This window comes from Pinus tabuliformis, chromosome 3_2, assembly GCF_031772625.1.
Source record: "Pinus tabuliformis cultivar Carrire ecotype Pingquan chromosome 3_2, CPIR1, whole genome shotgun sequence".
In the NCBI taxonomy this organism is placed as follows: Eukaryota; Viridiplantae; Streptophyta; class Pinopsida; order Pinales; family Pinaceae; genus Pinus; species Pinus tabuliformis.
In genome coordinates, this window is record NC_142302.1 from 201141809 (window position 1) to 201166193 (window position 24385).

The following is a 24385-nucleotide window of genomic DNA, read 5'->3' on the forward strand; positions in this document are numbered from 1 at the left end:
TGTCCTAGTACTCCCTAACACTCCTCAACATGCATTGGCACTCTCTAACATAACTTATAACTCTTTTACATGCTTTGTCACTTCATAGCATGCATCACACTCCGTGACACACATTGGCACTTGGTAAGTCTTAGCATGTTTGGCATGCGTTGAGATGAGTTGGTATGCTTTGGCATGGTTTAATATTAAATTTATTTGAGATCAATTATTGGAAAGTAGATGAGAAGCAACGGAGGAATATTTGGCACTTAGAATGCACTAAAACTTGGCACCTATTGGCACCTAGTGTTGGTGTGCCTAGCATGCCCCTCATGGAAAAGGTAAATTGATGACTTATTAACCCTATTATGTGTTCATTTCCTTGTAGTTTAACTTGTTCCTCCCTTTTGTTTCCTTGACAGTCCTCGACATGCATTGTCACGCCCTTACACATATTCGCATGCCTTAACACTTGGCACATCTTACCTTCTTTGACATGCCTTCATACTATCTGATACATGTTAGCATTCCCTAACTCACCTTGGTAGTCATGCCCTCACAGCTAACATTACATTTTTCCATGACTTGGGAACCTTAAATTTCCTAGAACACCTTGGCACTCCCTAGTTGTCATGCCCTCATATATAGCCTTACTATTTTTGCAACTTGGGAACCCAACCAATTCATTAGAAAAACAATATTGTGCCCAACCCAAAGTCTCCCTTTCTATGAAATCGCTTTGTCCATGCCTTATCACAACCATAAGCTTGCCTCCTTCAAGTCCTATTTTTAACTTCTCCTAAAACATTTCATCCTTGGGACACCTGGAATTCACTAACACTCCTTGGCACGCACTCTTATTCATTCATTTCCCATAATTTTTACCTAATTCTCCCTTGTGTTCCCCTAACACTCCTTAAAATCCATTAACATTGTCTTCCTTGTGTTAGCATGCCTTTTCATTCCTTTTCATGCCCTGGCACTCCTTATCTATCATGCCCTCACAACTAACCTTGCTTTTTTTGAGACTTGGGAACCCAACCAAGTCCTGCCTCGACTACAACAACTTAACTAAGTTATAGTTACTACAACTAGACTATGTCTTGTTCACCTAAGAACTACCTATAACACATATTACACTACTCATGTCTAATCTCGACTCACCCGACTTAATAAGTTACCAAGTCAAGGCTCACGTCCAACCATGGGCATAAAACAACTAAGCAACATAGTTTACATATTGACATGCCATAGCACATGGCATGCCTAACAATCCCTTTGCCCTATGTGGCATGTGTTAGCATCCCCTACATTTCTTGGCATGCTTTGCACTCCCTAGCACACCCTAGCACTCCCTGACGTGCCCTGACACTCTAGCATGCCTTGGCACTGCCTAGCATATAACCTTGTCACTCCCTCCTTAGAACACTTGGAACTCATTGACACTCCCTATCACACACTCTTATCTCTTCATTTCCATGTGTTTTGAACTAGTTCTCCCTTGTGTTTTTTTGGCACTCCCTAACATTCTATGGCATGCATTAGCACACCCTAGAACCTGGCACATCTTCGCATGTTGCCCTGGAACTCTAGCATTCCTTAGCACTACCTAACATAGCTTTTCACTCTCTCCTTACCACACCTCAAACTCACTAACACTCCTTGTCACACACTCTTATTCATTCATTTCCATGTATTTGAAACTAGTGATCCCTTTTGTTTCCTTGGCACTCCATAACACTCCCTAGCATGCATTGGAACACCCTAACACCTGGCACATCTTGGCATGTTTCCCTAGCCTCTAGCATGCCTTAGCACTGCCTACCATACCTTGTTACTCCCTTAACACACTTATATCTCACTGACACTTCCTGTCACAACTCTTATTTGTTCATTTGCATGCATTAATTTGACCTAGTGCTCCCTTATGTTTCCCTGGCACTCCCTAACACTTCCTAGCACATGTTGACACACCCTGGCACCTGACACATCTTGGCTGCATGTCGCCCTAGTAATCTGGCATGACTTAGCGCAGCCTAGCACACCATGTCACTCTCTCCTTAGCACACTTGGAACTCACTGACACTCCCTATCACACACTCTTATTCATTCATTTCCATGCATTTTGACCTAGTGCTCCCTTATGTTTCCCTAGCACTCCCTAACACTCCTTAGCATGCATTAGCACACCTTGGTGCTTGGCACATCTTGGTATGCTTCCCTAGCACTCTAGCATGCCTTGGCACTGCATAGCATACCTTGTCACTCCCTCCTTAGAATACTTGGAACTCACTGAAACTTCATTTCCATGCATTTAAAACTAGTGATCCCTTGTGTTTCCTTGGCACTTGGCCCTAATATTCCCTAGCATGCATTCGCGCCACACCGTGGCACCTAGCACATCATGGCGTGCCTTAGCAGTTGGCTTGTCTTAGCATGCCTAACATGCCTTGGAATTTTCTAGCATGTGTTAGTACTTCCTGGCATTCCCTGGCACACCTTAGCACTCCCTAACTGTCATGCCCTCATAGATAGCATTACTATTTTTCCGACTTGGGAACCCAACCAAGTCATTGGCAAGACAATGTTGTGCCCAACCCAAAGTTTCCCTTTGTCTAAAATTGCTTTGACCAACCCCTTATAATTGTAACCATAGGCTTGACTCCTACAATTCCTATTCTAACCTTCTCCTAACACACTTTGTCCTTGAGACACCTGGAATTCATTGACACTCCTTGGCACACAAACTTATTTGCTCATTTCAATGTATTTTGACCTAGTTCTCCCTTGTGATGCCCTAACACTCCGTAACTTTCCTCAACATGCATTGGAAATGTTTGACATGTGTTAGCATGCCTTTTCATTCCTTGGCACACCCTGACACTCAGCTATAATGCCCTCACAACTACCAGCCCTTACTTTTTTTGGGACTTGGGAACCCAACCAAGTCTTGCCTTGACTACAACAACTTGACCAAGTTACAGTTACTACAACTAGACTATGCCTTGTTCACCTAAGAACTGACTATAACTCATATTAGGCTACTCATATATAATTTCAACTTATCCAACTTATATTAACAAGTTACAAGTTACCATGTCAAGGCTCATGTCCATCTATGGCCATAAAACAACTAAGAAACATAGTTTACATCTTGGCATACCATAAAACTTGGCACGTCTAACAATCCATTGGCACTATGTGGCACATGTTAGCACCCCCTACATTCCTTGGCATGATTTGGCACTCCCTATCACTCCTTGACATGCCCTAGCAATCTAGCATGCCTTGGCACTGCCTAGCATATAACCTTGTCACTCCCTCCTTAACACACCTGAAACTCACTGACACACCCTATCACACACTCTTATTCGTTCATTTCCATGCATTTTGAGCTAGTTCTCCCTTGTGTTTCCATGACACTCCCTAACACTTCCTAACACCTGGCACATCTTGGCATGTCGCCCTGGCACTCTAGCATTCCTTGGCACTACCTATCATACCTTGTCACTCACTCCTTAACACACCTAGAACTCACTGACACTCCCTGTCACATACACTTATTCATTCATTTCCATGCATTTGAAACTAGTGCTCCCTTTTGTTTCCGTGGCACTCCCTGGCATGCATTCGCACACCCTAACACTTGGCACATCTTGGCATATCATTTCCCTGGCCTCTAGCATGCCTTAACACTACAAATAATATCTTATCACTCCCTCAACACACCTGGAACTCACTAACACTTCCTTTCACAAAATCTCATTCATTCATTTCCATGCATTATTTTGACCTAGTGGTCCCTTGTGTTTCCATGGCACTTTGTAACACTTCCTAGCATGCGTTGGCACACCTTGGCACTGCTACATCTTGGTCAGATGTTGCCTTCACACTCTAGCATTCCTTAGCACTGCCTATCATACCATGTCACTCCCTCCTTAACACACTTGGAACTCATTTCACTCCCTGTCACACACTCTTATTCATTCATTTCCATGCATTTTGACCTAGTGCTCCCTTGTGTCTCCCTAGCACTCGCTAACACTCCTAGCACACATTGGCACACCTTGGAACTTGGTACATCTTGGCATGCTTCCCCAACACTGTAGCATGCCTTGGCGCTGCCTAACATACCTTGTCACTCCCTCCTTAGCACACTTGGAACTCGCTAACACTCCCTATCACACACTCTTATTCATTCATTTCCATGCAATTGAAACTAGTGCTCCCTTGTGTTTCCTGACACTCCCTAGCATGTGTTGGCGCCACACCCTAACACCTAGCACATCTTGGCATGCCTTAGCACTTGGCATGAATTGGCATGTGTTGGCATGAAAATGGGAATGGGGAAGAGACCCTGGGTTCATGCTCAAGGGGCCAACAAGGCTTCGTTGTAGTCTAGAACAACGTCGACATTTTCACCTTACCAAGAGAGGGTAAGGAGTCTCACCTGAGGCGTGTCGTGACTGAAGTGTGAGGGGGTAGAATGAGGCACCAAGGGAACCACAACCCGCAACTGATCTTAACTCATAACAATTAAGTACCTATTGTAATCCAACCATACTATTCTACTCACATTACCTTAGGAAATCATACAACATATAGATAGATATTTAAATTTTTTAAAGAACCAATATAGAACTCAGTTGTCTCTTTCATTACGCTTCATAGAAAGAAATACATAAATAAGTACAGAAGGCTTGAAGCCTGATCATCAACAACAAGAATGACCCAACCCATAGATCAGAGACCAACAGAGCAAGGGTGTACCCACCTTCCACAACTCAGGAAGGCTACATTGGTTCCTAGCTCGCTTGGTTCATCAACAACTAGTATTCACCAACCCTTTCCCATCCTTTCATTTTCCTTTTATCCTATGCTCCGCACCTAGACTGCCAGTTCCACTTATTTCCTGCTCGGCTGACTCTGCCTTTAGCTTCCTTTGCTCTCTACTTGCTCGACTGCTCTTTCTCTCCCCTGCCACCTTTCCACAACTGTCAGACCACTCGTGGTTCTAGTTCCCCCCTTCAGCTATTAGCTTCGCAACTCGACCGATGTCCCCACCACTTGTTCCTGTCTTGTCTTCTCACAAAAACTCAAAATGAAGGCCCCAACAACATGCCTAACATGCCTTTGAACTGTCTAGCATGTGTTAGCACTTCTAGGCATTTCCTAGCACATGTTGGCACTCCCTAGTTGTCTTGTCCTTATATATAGCCTTACCTTTTTTGCGACTTGGGAAACCAACCAAGTCATTGAAAAAATAATGTTGTGCCTAGCCCTGACACTCCCCAACACTCCTTGGCATGCATTTGCACTGTCTGGCATGTGTTAGCACGCCTTTTCATTCCTTAGCACACCTTGGCACTCCTTAGCTATGATGCCCTCACAACTACCCTTACATTTTTTGCAACATGGGAACCGAACCAAATCCTGCCTCAACTATAACAACAACTTGACCAAGTTACAATTACTACAACTAGACTATGCCTTGTTCACCTAAGAACTTCCTATAACTTATCTTAGGCTACTTGTGTTGAATATCAACTCATACAACTTAACAAGTTACAAAGACAAGACTCACATACAATAGTGGTCGTACAACAACTAAGAAGCAAAGTTTACATCTTGGCATGCCATAACAACTGGCACGCCTAACAATCCCTTGGCACTATGTAGCACATGTTCGTATCCCCTGCATTTCTTGGCATGCTTTGACACTCCCTAGCACTCCCTGACACTTAGCACACTCGTACTAGCTAACACTCTCTATCACACTCTTATTCATTCATTTCCATACATTTGAAACTAGTGCTCCCTTGCTTTTCCCTTGAACTTGGCCCTGTTAGTGTCAGTGTCTTCACACTGCCATCAGTGATCAAAATTAATCTTTTGCATTTCATAGTAGGAGTCCCATTCTAATGAGGTTGCATTCCATTAGGTCATGGATGTACTGATGGTAGGGTTCATTTCAATTTTTCCCTCATGATATGTACTTTCTGACCTCCTTTCATACCTTTCAGTCAATGGTTTATGCTCATTTTCAGTCTATTTCATTAATTACATAGGGTTTTGGTCTCATTAGGCCTAGGGTTTCCTCCATGGTCAGATTTCAATGATTATTGCTAATAATGGTCAGCAAAGACATGAGAAGGCTAATAACGATCAAAAAAGTCAAAATTTGTTAATTTGTAAGCTTAATGAAGTTCTCAGTTTTGAGGTGAAAACAGAGCATTTTTATTTCATATTTAAATTTGATGTAATTTTATCATTCTCATATGTAATAAATGGTTCCATGTTGCTCCTGGTCACCCAGTGATATTTCCAAGTACCTACCACTGCAAAAGTCAAAGAATTTGAGCATCAGTCCACCTATCAAAACAAAAGAGGTACAAGCACTAAAACCCTAAATTCCTCTTCTACTGAGCTAGGGTTGGCTATGGGATCAGACACATCTGAGCAGAGGAGGCATGAGAGATATCAAAAGGAATGAGCCCATTTCATATCATCAAACATCAGCTCTCCATCATTTTTCGACAAGTCATTCCAAGGAACAAGCCATTCATCATACATAAGGGACGGTTTTTCTTCAAACTGTGTTTTTGAGCAATAAAAGATGAATTTGACAAAAGTGAGAGAGGTTTTTGTCCATCATTGAGTCAAGAATAAAAGCCTCTTTCATTTTTACACAGGTCTCATGGTTTGAGAGAAATGTCAAAAATATAAGTTTCCTCAAGAGAGTTAATGCACCTCTTGAGTGACCTTGGGAAAATCAAGATTTCTCCTAGCCTGGTTGGCCAAATGACTTTCCTGAGGAGTAAAATGATAACTAGACACAAAGACCTTTTCAATGAGCTATCATGAGATCAATTTGGAGTTGAGGAAGACCTTCAAAAGTTGACTGCAACAGCACTCTTCATTTAGGCAGCCTCATTCTGCACATTTTGACCAGTCTTCGGAGATTGGACTTTTGACAAGGAAAATTAATTCCAGATTGAAAAATTCAAGATGTTAGGAAAGTAGACTCGATAAAATTTCCAACGAGCTATCACACGCCCAATTTGGACACCGGAAAGGCCTCCAAAAGTGGTCTGCAAAAGGCATTGCGCACTTGGCAACCGGCGCTGCGCATAGAAAAGGCGTTGCGCACCTGGGAGTTTCTGGCAGTGGAAAAATACACTGGCACTGTGCATAGAAAAGGTGTTGTGCACCTGTCAAACACTTCCAAATCTCTCCAAATCACTTCAAACTGCCTCAAATCTCCAAGTTCATCCTCTTTACAAGTAAGTGCATTGATCCTCCTTGTCGAAGAGTGTTCTTGCATGAAATCTTGTTGGTCTTTTGCCCATAAATTCAAAACCCTAGTGTTTACTGTTCACCATAACTGTCAAGTTTCATTTATTCATTGTTCATCAAGGTTCACTCATTCATCTTTACTATTGGTTCCTAAAATCCCATACCCTACATACAAAACCCTACTCACTCCCAAAATCCCGAAACCCTTCACTCCATAAATCCCATTCACCATTCCCTAAAACTTTATTCATTTGTAAAATCTCTTCATACTCATCTTTCATCCATCCACCTTATCTCATCATTCACCACAAGTGTTCACAAACAATGAAAAAGGCCAAGTGACTAGGAAGCGAAGAGGCAAGGCTAGAAGACAAAAGGCAAAGTAAATTGAGAGTCCTAGGGAGATTTGTCTTGAGTGGGTCAACATACATCTTGAAAAGCTGCTTGAGAAGCCCAATAAAGAAAAGAAGATGCTTCGACACATGGCCTATCACTATATGACCTGGAACAAAATATGCAATATAAGGATGAGGAAGCTTAAGGCAAGGTTGTGGAAGGCCTTGAGAAGCAAAAAGGAGAAAAACAAGTTGGAAATCCTAACTAATGCCTCATTAGCTCATCCAAGCAGTGCATGAGGGTGCCTTGTGCCAATTTTGGGAAAATTTTGGTAAATTTTTGCAATTTTTGCAATTTTAAATTTTGCAACACAGGAAATCGCAAAAGGTGGCGTTGCGCTTTTGACTGGGGCACTTATTGGAAGAATGGCTTGCATATTTGGATTCGGCATAAAAAATAAGAAAATCCAGAAAGTTTCAGCAAATTTGGAGCAAATCTAGGTCACCTAAAGGTCAAAAAACCATCAAAAAATGCCCTCTCTACCACTTTTTGGACACACAGGAAGCAGCCTTGGGAGATTCCACTTTTGAGGAGCCAAATGACCTTCAAATGTAAAAATTCAAGATGTTCCAGAAACTAGATAGGAAGACCTTTCGAACAAGCTATCTTGGGCTCAATTTGGTCAAGGGGAAGGCCTCCAAAACTAGGTCTGAAAAGGTGTTGCGCATAGGATGAATTTGGCCAGTTTTGCTTAAAAAATCAAAATTTCGCCTAGTTTTTCTACAAGTTGACTTTTTCTTTCATCTTCGATTAATTTATGAATGAAAATTATGCAATGATATGTAAGTGTAATTGTAAAATGATTCTAGAGGGTAGATTCATCATTTTGAGGTGGTTTGGGGTTGAATGAATTAGTTTCCATGGTTTTAAAGGCAAGTTGTTCCACTGCCTATATTCTTGTTCTTAGTTTAGAAATGGTTGAAACCACCCCTTTTCTCATGGCTAGCATAGGTAGTTTGATGTCTATATTATGTATTTTTTCAGTCATTAGCAAGGGTTGGACTCTTGTGGATGCTTTGAGCTACATTGTACATCTCTACAGCAGTTTGGCAAGGAAATAAACTAGGATTTGCAGCGATTTTTGTGGGATTCTTGTGGTAATGTGTTTTTTGCATTGTTTCTCCTTCTGTCATTAGCTTTTCTCGCATGTGTATATGCCAAAATCTATTTCATTCTTCTTAACTAAATGAAATCATGATAGATAGGTAGATTAAATTAGTAACAGTGCTCTGCCTTGGGAATACATTTAGTTTTTGGTGTTTTCAGTTGTTTGAAGAGGACTCATGATCCTTGCATGCCCTCCTCAGCTCCTCAGTAGTCTTAGACCTACCATCTCACTCAATTCCAAGTGCTAAAACAGCTACCTACCTCGCCCCACAGAACACCCTGCAATTTTGACTTGATTTCCCGGACCCAAAGCTGCCTGCTCCATTTGATCTAACAACAAAACCATCAAAATCAACCAAAAAACCTAGAGCTACTATGACTAGCCTAAAATACATATTTGATTCAGTCATCTCAACTAAGATTGACAAGGAGAGAGCCCTCTCCCAACCTAGTAGGGCTAGCTACCAGGTTAAGCTTGGTTTGTGGTTATCCTAGGATTGCCTCCTTTCATCCTGAGGTCAATCTAGGCTCTAACATAGTGACAACCATATTGGGGAACGTAGTTTTATGTTCCTCAGCAAAATTTATCAAGTTCAGATCTGATTGTTGATGGTGGACAATGATCAAACACTGGAAGGCTGAAGTCATTCACCTGGCGACTCCAAATCAGTTTCGAGATCAAATCCAAGGACTCCACTGGAGGATGAACCTGACCAGCAGAAATATGAAAGGATAAAATGGAAAGATCAGGTATTCAAGTTGGAATTTCATTTAAGACATTATGTTCTTTGTTATAAATTATTTCTTCTCTTTTCCTGAGAATGTCAAGAAGGCTTTACAAAGTATATTATATTTGAGAAAAGATCCTAGAGCTGCATTTGATTCTTTCCCTTTGAAGATTGTGAATACAAAATGTTCGCCTGCCTTTGATTTCGATCAAGACCCTTCTTCCGAATCTTATGATGACCACCTTCAAACTGATGAGCCTAAAGAGACCAAGACTGATTCTACACCTTCTGTACATATTCCTATACCTTGTAAAATTCCAAATAGATACAAGCCTCTGATTCTACCTCCTATATCCCATGCTTTCCCTAAAAATCATTACCTATATCTACCAAGATTTGATGGTGAATGTGACAACATCACTGCTGAGAGACATGTACTGAATTTTGAGTCTTTTCTTGACCTTTTCGAATTCGATGAAGAGGATGTCAGTATTAGGATTTTTATTCTTTCTTTGCAAGGCAAAGTCAAGAGTTGGTTCAAAAACCCTGCCTGTTGCGAGCATCTCAGATTTCCAGCAGTTCATCAAAGTTTTCCTCGACAGGTGGGTGGTCAGACAAAACACTTTCTTGATTCTAGAAGAATATAACCAGCTAAAAACACTGCCAGGGGAGACAGTACAACAATTTTTTGCCAGATTTAACCAAGTCTATTTTTCGATGCTGGTTAATATAAGACCTCCTCCTGGATCCGCTCTCTTGCACTACGCGGAAGCCTTTGATCCAAAAATGGAATTTCAACTAAGGGAAAGGAACCTTGCAACACTTGAAGAGATGCAAAACAGTGCAGTAGATGTAGAGGCTAATTTGCTGATCAGAAGGGCAAAGTTGAAGGAAGAAGAGAGGAAGAACATAGATCTAAAGGAATCAACATCTTTAGAGGTAAAGCTTGAAATTTTCGTAAGTGCAGTGGAAGAGATGATGCAAAAGATCACCACAAGGAATGAATATGATGTTCAAGACCATGGCTCGCTGATTGAAGAAGAACAAGTGGCTGATCCAAAACACTTTCTTTCTTATCCCAGTTGTCATAGATCTGATAATGATTCTTTTATAGGTCATCTTGGAGAAGAGAGATCTATTGATATGACATGTATGCTTGATGATGTGTTTTATACTGATGATTTGCCTCGATTTAATGAGTATGATGATGATTATGTTCTCCAAACAGAAGCTAGTCTTGCAGACAAATCAGTAGCTAGTTTGTGGAAGGAGGAAGTTCACTTTCAGCAGCTCGAATAGTGATCAACCAATGCATATCATCTATGGAAGTGAGGAGGAAAGTGCAGCAAATGTTGAAGTAAGTGAAGGATCTTTTCCTTTTTGTTTTTCTTCGTTTCAGTTCATCGGAGACAACTTTCATGCAATCAAAAACCAACTGTCAACAAGTCTTGATCTGGACCATCTAGAGGGCAATGAACTCCTTGTTCAAGACTTCTCTTATCTAGATTTGCAGCCACTGAAAACCTTTGAATGTCAGGTTATAGATGAAGACTTGGAAGCTGGAACTTATGATCTAATGATGCAAGATGATTTCGTACCATTCTGTTTTGAATCATTTCATCTTTTGAAGGAAAATTTGCATAGTATATCTTCAAATGAGCAGCCTATAGAAAATCATCCAATCTCATTGGAATCAATAGAAAATGGGTTGCAACAGTCTTTTCAAGTTTTTCATGAACCATTAGTTGATTTGTTGGATGATGTCTGCAGTCAAAGCCCTTCTCCATTAGCTAACTATGAGCTTGGAAAAAGTATTGATACAAGCTTGATTTGGCAACCAGTTTCTTTGCCATTATCAGCAAGAGTCTCGTCACAAAGCTCAGATGAAAGTTTGCATTCATGGTACGAGGAGAAGAAAATTAATCCATTGGATGAGCTAAACCCCAGTGCACATGAATTTCAAGATCCTTATGCAGTATTCCTGGAGTCGAATAGAGAATCCATATTATTCAACGAGTCTGTTTACAAGTTTTCATGGGAGTTGCCTTTCAGTAGTTCTCTCTTGTTGTTCAGAAGCAAGCACTTGTGGAGAATGCAAACAGCAACCAGAATGCTTACTTGGTTGCATTGGTTATTTCACTTCACTTGATCAGGTGATGAATGGAACAATTAGATTAGGTTTTATTGAATAAGCTCCATTTTGAGCATATTTTCCAGTTTGTCAATTGTGTTTTAGTATTGAGTCGGTTTCAAGTCCGTTTGGGTCTTTGAGTCATCAATATTCAGTCATGTAATTTTAGTTTGAGTTTTTGACTCCATGCCCAATGGATAAGGCTACTTGATCTATGGTGCTCTTGGCACCTCCAAGGAGCTACCATCCCCATTGGAGCCAATGTTAGTGCCAGTGTCTTCACACTGCCATCAATGATCAAAATTACTCTTTTGAATTTCATAGTAGGAGTCCCATTCTGATGAGGTTTCATTCCATTAGGTCATGGATCTACTGATGGTAGGGTTCATTTCAGTTTTGCCCTCATGATATGTACTTGCTGACCTCCTTTCATACCTTTCAGTCAATGGTTTATGCTCATTTTCAGTCTATTTCATTAATTACATATGCTTTTGGTCTCATTAGGCCTAGGGTTTCCTCCATGGTCAGATTTCAGTTATTATTGCTAATAATGGTTAGCAAAGACATGAGGAGGTTAATAACAATCAGAAAAGTCAAAATTTGTTAATTTGTAAGCTTAATGAAGTTCTCACATCAGAACTAATTTTGAGGTGAAAACAGAGCATTTGTATTTCATATTTAAATTTGATGAAATTTTATCATTCTCATACGTAATAAATGCTTCCATGCTGCTCCTAGTCACCCATTGATATTGCCTACCTGCCACTGCAAAAGTCAAAGAATTTAAGCATCAGCCCACCTATCAAAACAAAAGAGATACAAGCACTAAAACCCTAAATTCATCTCCTACTGAGCTAGGGTTGGCTATGGGAGCAGAGATATCTGAGAAGAGGAGGCATGAGAGATATCAGAAGGAATGATCCCATTTCATATCATAAAACATCAGGTCTCCATCATTTGTCGAGAATTCATTCCAAGGAACAAGCCATTCATCATACATAAGGCACATTTTTTCTTCAAACTGTGTGTCTGAGCAATAAAAGATGAATTTGACAAAAGTGAGAGAGTTTTTTGTCCATCATTAACTCAAGAAGAAAATCCTCTTTCATTTTTTACACAGGTTTCATGGTTTGAGAGAAATGTCAAAAATATAAGTTTCCTCGGGAGAGTTAATGCACCTCTGGAGTGACCTTGGGAAAATCTAGATTTCTCCTAGCCTAGTTGGCCAAATGACTTGCTTGATGAGTAAAATGATAACTAGACACAAAGACCTTTTCAATGAGCTATCATGAGCTCAATTTGGAGTTGAGGAAGACCTTCAAAAGTTGACTGCAACAGCACTCTTAAGTTAGGCAGCCCCATTATGCACATTTTGACCAATATTGGGAGATTGGACTTTTGATGAGGAAAATGAACTCCAAATTGGAAAATTCAAGATGTTATGGAAAGTAGACTCGATAATATTTCCAACAATTATCACATGCCCAATTTGGATGCTAGGAAGGCCTCCAAAAGTGGTTTGCAAAAGGCACTGCGCACCTGGCAGCCGACGCTGCGCATAGAAAAGGCGTTGCGCACCTGGGAGTTTCTAGCAGTGGAAAAATACACTGGCGCTGTGCACCTGTCAAACACTTCCAAATCGCTCCAAATCACTTCAAACTTCCTCAAATCTCCAAGTTCATCTTCTTTACAAGTAAGTGCATTGATCCTCCTTGCCGAAGAGTGTTCTTGCATGAAATCTTGTTGGTCTTTTGCCCATAAAATCAAAACCCTAGTGTTCACTATTCACCATAACTATCAAGGTTCATTTATTCACTATTCATCAAGGTTCACTCATTCATCTTTGCTACTGGTTCCTAAAATCCCATACCCTACATACAAAACCCTACTCACTCCCTAAATCCCCAAACCCTTCACTCCCTAAATCCCATTCACCATTCCCTAAAACTCTATTCATTTGTAAAATCTCTTCATACTCATATTTCATCCATCCACCCTATCTCATCATTCACCACAAGTGTTCACAAACAATGAAAAAGGCCAAGTGACTACGCAGCGAAGAGGCAAGGCTAGAAGACAAAAGGCAAAGGAAATTGAGAGTCCTAGGGAGATTTGTCTTGAGTGGGTCAACATACATCTTGAAAAGCTGCTTGAGAAGGCCAATAGACACATGGCCTATCACTATATGACCCGGAACAAAATATGCAATATAAGGATGAGGAAGCTTAAGGCAAGGTTGACGAAGGCCTTGAGAAGCAAAAAGGAGGAAAACAAGTTGGAAATCCTAGATCATGCCTCATTAGCTCATCAAAGTAGTGCATGAGGGTGCCTTGTGCCAATTTTGGTAAATTTTTGCAATTTTCAAATTTTAAATTTTGCAACACAGGAAATCGCAATAGGTGGTGCTGCGCTTTTGACTGGGGCACTTTTTGGAAGAATGGCTTGCATATTTGGATTCAGCATAAAAAAATAAGCAAACCCAGAAAGTTTCATCAAATTTGGAGCAAATCTAGGTCACCTAAAGGTCAAAAAACCATAAAAAAATGCCCTCTCTGCCACTTTTTGGACACACAGGAAGCAGCCTTGGGAGATTCCACTTTTGAAGGGCCAAATGACCTCCAAATAAAAAATTCAAGATGTTCTAGAAACTAGACAGGAAGGCCTTTGCAAAAAGCTATCTTGGGCTCAATTTGGTCAAGGGAAATGCCTCCAAAACTAGGTCTGAAAATGCATTGTGTATAGGAACAGTGGCGCTGCGCATAGGATGAATTTGGCCAGTTTTGCTTAAAAAATCAAAATTTCGCCTAGTTTTTCTACAAGTTGACTTTTTCTTTCATCTTCGATGAGTTTATGAATGGAAATGATGCAATTCTATGTAAGTGTAATTGTAAAATGACTCTAGAGGGTAGATTCATCATTTTGAGGTGGTTTGGGGTTGAATGAATTAGTTTCCATGGTTTTAGAGGCAAGCTGTTCCACTGCCTATATTCTTGTTCTTAGTTTAGAAATGGTTGAAATCACCCCTTTTCTCATGGATTCGACCCTTGATGGCTAGCATAGGTGGTTTGATGTCTATATCATGTATTTTTTCAGTCATTAGCAAGGGTTGGACTCTTGTGGATGCTTTGAGCTACAATGTACATCTCTACAGCAGTTTGGCAAGGAAATAAACTAGGATTTGCAGCTATTTTGTGGGATTCTTGTGGTAATGTGTTTTTTGCATTGTTTCTCCTTTTGTCATTAGTTTTTCTCATGTGTATATGTGCCAAAATGTATTTCATTCTTCTTAACTAAATGAAATCAAGATAGATAGGTAGAATACATTGGTAACAATGCTCTGCCTTGGGAATACATTTAGTTTTTGGTGTTTTCAGCTGTTTGAAGAGGACTCGTGATCCTTGTATGCCCTCCTTAGCTTCTCACCAGTCTTAGACCTACCATCTCACTCAATTCCAAGTGCTAAAACACCTACCTACCTCGCCCCACAGAACACAAAGCTGCCTACTCCATTTGAATTTCCCGGACCCAAAGCTGCCTACTCCATTTGATCCAACAACAAAACCATCAAAATCAACCAAAAACCCTATAGCTACTATACCTAGCCTAAAATCCATATTTGATTCAGTCATCTCAACTGAGATTGATAAGGAGAGAGCCCTCTCCCGACCTAGTAGGGCTAGCTACCAGGTTAAGCTTGGTTTGTGGTTATCCTAGGATTGCCTCCTTTCAGCCTGAGGTCGATCTAGGCTCTAATAGGTCCTAACACTCCCTAGCATGTGTTGGCGCCACATCCTGGCACCTAGAACTTCTTGGCATGCCTTAGCACTTGGCATGTATTGGCATGCCTTAGCACTTGGCATGTCTTGGCATGACTAAAATGCCTTGGAACCGTCTAGCACGTGTTAGTACTTCTTAGCATTCCCTGGAACACCTTGGCACTCCCTAGATATCATGGCCTCATAGATAGCTTTACTTTTTTTGTGACTTGGGAACCCAACCAAGTCATTGAAAAAAAATGTTATGCTCAACCCAAATTCTCCCTTTGTCTGAAACTACTTTGTACACGCCTTATCACAACCATAGGCTTGCCTCCTACAAGTCATATTTTGAACTTCTCCTAACACACTTCATCCTTGGGACACCTGGAATTCGCTGACACTCCTTGGCACACACTCTTATTCATTCATTTCCAAACATTTTGACCTAGTTCTCCCTTGTGATTCCTTGGCACTGGATAACATACCTTTTCACTCCCTCCTTAGCACACCTGAAACTCATTGACACTTCATTTCCATGCATTTGAAATGAGTGCTCCCTTGTGTTTCCCTGGCACTTGCCCCTCACACTCCCTAACATGCATTCATGCCACACCTTGGCACCTAACACATCCTGGCATGCCTATCATGCCTTGGAACTATCTAGCATGTGTTAGTACTTCACTTGTAAATAAAGAAAAACATCATTTCATTAACATAGACAACTGATTATTTAAGTTGTGCTTTCACTTGTAAATAAAGAAAAACATCATTTCATTAACATAGACAACTGATTATTTAAGTTGTGCAAGCTATGTCAATTAAGAAATCAACAAGTTTTCTTGTTTTGGTCCTTGGAAATGACAGTTCTATTATGTTGGACAGTTACATCAGATTGAAGATATGTCGCAAACTATGTTGCATAGCATGAATTTGTATGGGTAGGAGTAAGAGAATTTTGCTCCAATTTACACTGCTCCACAAGCCCATCCAATCATAGCATAATTTCAGTAATTTGTTTCTCCAAAATATGGTTATGAATTAGCTCAAGCGTCCAAGGTTTCTGATTTTCCAAGGCTTGAGTTTTCCTTTCTTAAGAGTTAATCCAAACAATTGTAGATATATTATCTCAATTGTTATCTTTCTAGCATGTACTCCTACAACATGTAGCCAAATCACATCTCAAAAAAACCATCAATATTAGAGTTACCAAATCATAAAAACCTTTAGTCATGATATCAAATACTACTACTTGCTTCCTCTAAGATCAACATCCCTTTACTTGGTTTATTTTCACATAATACTTAGAGTTCCCTTTTCCACGCTCTTTAGCTTGCAAACATCAATCAATATGTTCCTGAAAGAAATCAATCAGCAAGCTTCAACATCGTATCCATCAAGGTATTTGCACCTCCCTCTAAAGCTATCATGGCTCATTTTCATTTTTGAAGAGACCATATCGAATTTTGATCAATATCACCAGGTTTTATGCACAACCGTCATGCTTCTATACATCGAGTACCCATATGGAAGAGTCCTTATTTCATCTAGTATTTAACCAAGACATACCAAGCACATGAGTCCTTATGCACATCTAGTATTTAACCAAGATATACCATGCCAAGATATAGGCCCTAACTCCCATATATGATGTGGAAAACCTCATAATGGAACCCTTATCCTAGATGGAGGCCTAAAATCCCTCAAAGAAGGTTTATATTGTTCTTTATGGTCTTTTTCATGCAGTGTAAGCCAAATAAGTTTCATTTTGAGCTTGAGGCCATTGCTTTCATCCCTTTTCCATGGTACAAGCCGAAGACCCATTCTTACTATGTGAAACATATTAATGTCACTAAAGATCCCCCATAGAGGCCTAAGATCCCCTATAGAGGTCATGTGTGGTTCTTTGAGAACTACTTCACAAAGCTTAATCATCAAAGATTCAAATAAGGCATAAGCCCCTTATGTTCCTATTTTGACAAAGCCTACACTTGTAAGCATCATATGTGATTTGAAAGCCTCCTAATTTAATTAAGGTGCAATGATGAGGCTCCAAGACCCAATCGTGGTGTGTAAAACCTTTGAATGGTAGACACATCCCTCCTAGAGGCCAATGAATGAATTTCCCTTAGAGAATATAATTAATGTGGTGATTTGAAACCCTTTTAACACCACTGATTATTTAGGACTTAAGTCCCTTTTCTTAATTTCCTTCCTTGACCATAGTAAAGGTCATGAGACCCATTCTTATTATTTGAAACACACTAAATGCCTATATTCCCAGCGAGAGGTCTTGTTCATGGCAATTGAGCATGAGAAATATTATTTTAGGGACTAAGGCCCTTGTTTTCCTCTCCTAACCATAACATAGACACTAACTCCCATATGTAGTGAGAAATACCTCATATAATGCCCATATCCCGACTTAAGACCAAATATCCATTAAAGAAGATCTATGTGGTTTTTAAGTCTAACTCATAGCCCTTGATACTAAAAAGCTTCTTATAATACCTAATGCCCTTGTTTACCTCCCGTACTCATAGTACATTCCTTGACTCCTATACATGGTGTGAAAAAATTCCTAATAAAATTGATATCCTATATACCCCTAAGATTATTTAGAAAAGATCTATGTAATTTTTCAATGCCAAATTCATAACCCTTGAACATGAAAAACATAATGCCAAATTTATAACCCTTAAAAATAAAAAACAAAATTCATAATTTTTAAACCTTAAGATACTTCATTTTAGAAGTAAAAACCTTTTTTCCTTTCCCTCACATTAATTTTTATCACACTAATTCTTATTATTTCCTTAACTCGTACTAATTATTATTATATATTTCTAATATATACTAATTCTTATTATACAAAGAATATTAATGGTTACATATTCCTAGTCTACCGCCCTTTTCCATGTCCATTGGTAAAGGCCTTGAGGACTATTAGTGTGAAAAATCTTGTTGATCAGCAAAGGAGGGAAAGGAGCGCAGCAACGACGCCAATGAGGTTCAGCGTTTCACAAAAATCCTGTTGATCAGCAAAGGAGGGAAAGGAGCGCAGCAACGGCGCCAATGAGGTTCAGCGTTTCACAAAAATATTGTTGATCGGCAAAGGAGGGAAATGAGGGCAGAAACCGCGCCAATGAGGTTCAACTTTTCATGAAAATCTTGTTGATCAGCAAAGGAGGGAAATGAGGGCAGCAATGGCACCAATGAGGTTTAGCGTTTCACAGGAGGAGCGTGGGCGCGTGCAGGAATGGGAGGCCGAGGTGGAGGCGCCGGTGCAGGAGTGTGAAGATACCACCACTATCACCACTACCACATATATTGAATATGAGCGTGAGGCAGTCCATCATTAGAATGCAAAGTCTATCCATCATTAGAATGCAAAGTCTCCAAAACCTCAGATGGACGATAACTCCTCCATGGTTAGTAGCTGGTATACCAAAGACTCAGATTTGGCCATGATTATTTCAAGGACCCAGAAGGATTTGCAGTAGTGGTCCAAGAGCTGTATGAATACTTTTTGAAGCCATCAGAGCTCGTAATGAGGTGTCCAGGCTTTTAGAGACCCACTTCCAATCCACCATTGGGAAACCCATGGGTACTTTATTTAACTCTCTCTCAATCCATCACAAGTTGTAGTTTTAGTGTAATTTTATTGTAATTAGTTATAGTGTAATTTTATTGTAGTTATGATGGTTTGTTGAATCTCATTTGGGTTTCATTCTGATGAGAAGTTGAAAAAGAAAAAACCATTTTCTGGGCAATCTTGGCCCAAATTTGGTAAAACAAAAATCTATGATTTCATCTATCTGTGGAAGACAATCTATTTGTGTTGTTTTGTTTTTGTATTTGTATTTATGGGTCCACTCACAAAACATAAAACCACTTTGACCATGCCTGGTCTCTTTGAAAGGCAAAGATAGTGGTTTCTTAGATATCGATGTGAATTTTGCCAGAAACAATGTAGGTAGGTAGGTAGAGTTTGATGCCATCAGCCTTTACATGTTTTATTTTTCTAAGAAGAATCTCTTTGAAACATAAATTCTTATATCTTTGCACACAAATGGCTTCTGTCATGAGGTAAGTCTCACTAAGAAGGATTCGGTATGACACATACTCATTTTCAGCTTCTAATATTAGTTCTACAAAACCAAGTAGTCCTTGTATCCTTTCAATTCTCTCATCCCGTTGTGGTTAGGAATGAGAGACAATCAACATCTTCAAGTCAATGCTTATCAGCACCAAGGTTGTGGGTTTTCCATGGAATTTGAATTCCAGACATCAGCATTGAACAATATTTGGAGATAATTTTTAAGTATATGCATTTTAATCCCTTTGTTTTTGTAGTTGTATATGTGTATATCGACCGCTTGTTTCAACTCAATTCAAGGTTTTCGATTACTTCTCAGAATGTACATAGACTTACAATAACTAGTGTGATGGTCCTTGCCAAGTTTCTTGATGATATTTGACTATCTTAGACTTGGTCATCCATTAATATTCTATTGGTGGTAATACTTCCAATTTTTTATCCCTGTTTCCTTATTTTCAGGAAAACAAAGAAATCAAAAGTACAGAAATCTGTTCCATACTTTTTGGAAATCAAAGAAATTAAAAGTATAAAAATCATGACTATTTTTTAGGATCTTTTTAAAGATCTAAAAAATGATAACAATGAAAAATGATTAGGGATAGTGTTTGAAATCCTCCATAGATTTTAACTTCCTTGAAATGTACTGAAGGTGCCTTGTTCCATATTTATGTTTACAGTCATTTCCTGTTTCTCTTTGGCTCAATGTTGTACTTGTGTTAGTGGTGAATATGAGTTAGGGTTTCTCTGATGAATTGTGATTGAATCTCTGGTTAATATCCGACATTAACTTCAAAATAATGTCATTCTGTAGTGGAGGTAGAGTGGGATGTTAGCTTGAAGAATATTTGTACCAATACTTTCATTCAACATCTGTTAGGAAAATGAAAATTGTTTCATAATGGAAACCCATGTTAAAGTTCAATACTGTAATTCATTAGAGATCCCTAGCCAAAGAAAATGACCTGTAAATGAGACCTTAAATATCAATGTTACTGGAGACCTTGAAATGAAGAAAAAATGACTTAAATGAACCGTTTAGTATATTACTTTTGTTTTCCTCATATTTTTTCCCTGTATCTTTCGCACAAGCATTTTTCTTTACTATTGGTATCTGAGTAAGGTTGTTTTATATTTCAGTCAAATCTAAACTTTAGCATTTTGTTGAACCCATGAATCTATGGGTTGAGCACCTTTCATGGAGGAAAAAAACTTAGTGAGCTAGGGTTTTTAATCCTCTACAATCTCGTAGCTTTGGCCATGTTTTTCAATTTTATTACTTTATAAATTATCCAAGTGATATGCTTAATGCTTCTAAGATCTGGCACAGAAACCTTTGTTGTCAATGTTTAACATATGTCTAGAATTGTCATCTTCTTTTTAGCACAAGCTTCAAATTTCAAATTTTTAATGTTTTCTATCAGCCTATTGATTTCAGAGGACTTTGTTTTGTTTATGGACAGGAACTACAACAATGTGTATTATGCAAAAGTAGATGGCAACAGATTCATGAGATGCAGTGGGTAATTAAAAGCAAAAGACCTATTAGAAAAAAAACGTGAATTTGATGGGCGAAGAACTCCTTATGAAGCTGCAACTACTGATGAGTTAGAGGTTGAAACTGATGCAAGAAGCAAGGATGGCTATCTGACAAGTGATTCATCAGAAGCAGATATTTTGTGGCAATTCAAGGTACCAAATGTGGTTGTTGTGACCCTAGTGGAACATGTCTCACTAATCAAAAAGCCACCGCAGAGGATGTCAGAGATTCCTAAGAAAAGGTAACTTGCCTTTGTGCCTATTGTTCTGATTATTTTTCTCATTATTTTTGAACATTGGAGGATGATATCCATAGTTAACTTGACGGTATTTAAACTAGAAAATACTGGCATATTATCGAAAGGATAGAGCTAAGAAAACTATTACAATTTTTTTATGGCATAATGATTTAAAGTTCCTCTTCTCTAGCAATTTTGTCTCAAAGGTGCAAGCCAAGTTGAGACTCTTGTTGCCTGCAAAATGCATCAATTTAAAATTGAAAATGGACATTAAACAATTTAAATATTTTCTGTAGAATTCCAGGCCAAGCTCAAGGCCCTCTTGGAGCTGTTAAGATTGAATGTAAGTCACATCTAATAAGTTTGATCGTAAGGTGCCTTCTGGAGGATTGGAAGGGAAGCAATCTTCATCTAGGGGAAATTCAAGGATGATTAATCCAGAGTTCTTCTAAGTAAGTAGCTCCCTCCAATAAATTTTAATCAGGGAATTATTAAGGAAATGTGAGAGCATGAACCCATAACATCAACTTCACCCTCTTCAATAGAACTTGAAACAAGCTTGGAAGTTGCTCATGCTACGAAACTTATTTTGATTTCCATTCTTCCCCAGTTACGTCTGAAGGATCAACTGTTGAATATTATGCACAAAAGACTTTACCCTGTCTTCTTTGGAAAGAGGACATAAACAAGCTTTTAGATGTTTCTAAATGGAGTACTCTTCACCTATGTCCTTCTCCTTTACGCCATGTGATACAAATGCCAATTTTCATATTCTTGACTATGGTGTTCTTCTTTTATACATGTGACCCTTGACTATTCCATGAAATCCTCCAAAATCTTCTTAAAGGATGGGAGCACCTCTCCATGCATGAAGCTAGTGGAATGTGACAAGTTATCCAAAATTCCTCCAAATATGTGATTTGTGCCTTGGGAAATGTTAAAGGTACCCTCAATGGAAATACACATAAATATTTGTGGCCAAGTTCCCTAAATGTGAGATGTTTCCACTTGTGCAATTGTGCCTCCTTTTGATGCTCAAACTGGCACCCTAGTTGTGCAAGGATCACAAGATGTCACTTTGGGTCAACTCAGGGTTGTTGGCACTGTCACCTTATCAACAAATCCTCTCACTTTGGATTACTTATTGAATCTTGGCAGTATCTCAAAGCACAAATTGATGGGGTCTTTTATGTGACTAGATCACTAGCACTAAAAACCATCTCTACATTGCATGGTTCAACATCTTGATGGTCCCTATCCAATTGACCACAACTTTTGTATTCATTATTGCTTTAATTGCAACACTTCCAGTAGATATTGATGGTATTCATGAGCCTATTTATGGTTCTCTTCTTTATGGAAACAATATTATCTCCAAGGCTTGAAGGAAGCATGACATAGGGTTTTGTGGCTCCACTTGGAAAATTGAGGCTTGAAGAAAGCATGGTATATGGTTTTATCACTCTAGTTGTTGATGTGGTCTTACCTCTTTCTGGAGATTCGTTCACAAAGGGTTTTCATTGGTGGGATTCTATTCAAAGTAACAACATGGGTACAACTAGAGATTCAAGTCCTCACACTAGCATCAATGATTTTCTAGAATCTTCCATTAGTTGGAGTTTACATTCCTCGGAGGGTTTCTTATTTCCATCTCCCCCCATCTTGTCTGTTTTCGATGATCTACTTGCATATGGGCCGCCAACCGATGTTTTTTCCTTGTGGTTATTTTCCCCATGTATTGCTCCTCATGGGTTACCGATTTCCGTTACAGAGCCCTACCTTTACGAAAATCTTTCGTTGTTATTGATAGACCTGACTACCCTTGTCGCCCATGGGCTCTCTTCCCCCTCCTCGCCTCTGGATCTCTCTATCTCGCCTGTCGGTTTTGAAGGATTTCTTCCTTTTAGTTCTTCAGAAATTTCTCCTCCACCTGGCAGTCTTGCCTCCATTCCTTTTTTTTCTCACAATGTAGTCCCCCCACCAATCTCATTGAAACCTCCTCCCTTGACCACAATCCCCTCTGTAAAATCCCACTCATTCCCCCAAGCCCAACCCCCCATGTGCTGCTAGAAAATGAAAGAACCCCTCCGTTAAAGAAAAGAAGGGCCAACTCTCCTTCATTCTGGGTGTCGGGATCGAGATTTACGAAGTCGTTTAAATGTATGAGTTTGCATTGATGGGTTGTGCTCGTGGTCGTCATTTTAGTGGGAAGACAATATCATAATGGATGATAAAGGAGTAGGGGGCTCATTCAACTCACTACCAACTTTCAGATACCAGTAATAGGTTGGCTCATTTTCTTTTTAAACAAGTCTAAAGAGGTTCATTGGGCTTTGAACAAGGTTTGGAGTATTGAATCCACCCCTTTCATGCTTAATCATTGGACACCTCTTTTTGATCCCACTTGGATAATGTTATTTCATAACAGATAGAGGTTAGGCAAGGCCCTTATCTGGGTTTAGCTACCAAAACTAAAAGTATAATTCTAGTCAGAGTAGGCTCTCAGGGTAATTGGAAACAAGCTAGGGGAATGCTTCTAGGCTGACCTCACTTTCAAAGACTCTGTGGAGATGAAGGGGGCGAAGGTATTGGTAAATTTGGATATCACATACGACTTATGGTGTGAAATGAAGCTCCAACATCAAGGCATCACTTCTCTTCATAATTTACACTATGAGGGTGTCCCCTTTAGATATCCCAGATGTCACAAGCATGCCCACAATGCTATGAATTGTTCATTGGGGTTCCATGGCATCAAAGGAAAGTGCAAGCCCTTGTCTCCCAATATGGAAAAGAAAGGATTTATCTCGATGATGATGACTCCTTCCATACTTTCCATAACTATCTCGGCTACCCCTACTATCTTGATGGCTTTGGCTCCCGAACTCACTGCGATTATTCCTATGATTATTGATTGGGCTTCCACAAAGCAAAAATCTAATCAGCCACAACTCCACTTAGCCACTACTTCGATGGTGCCGCCTTCGGGTACTCTCTCTTCACCTGTTTCATTAACTTCTATTCTTAGCTGTATTTTGGATTTGGGGAAACATTGGAATACAATAGAACATGAACTCCTTGTATATATGTTATTGAAATTTTTGAAATTGAAATGA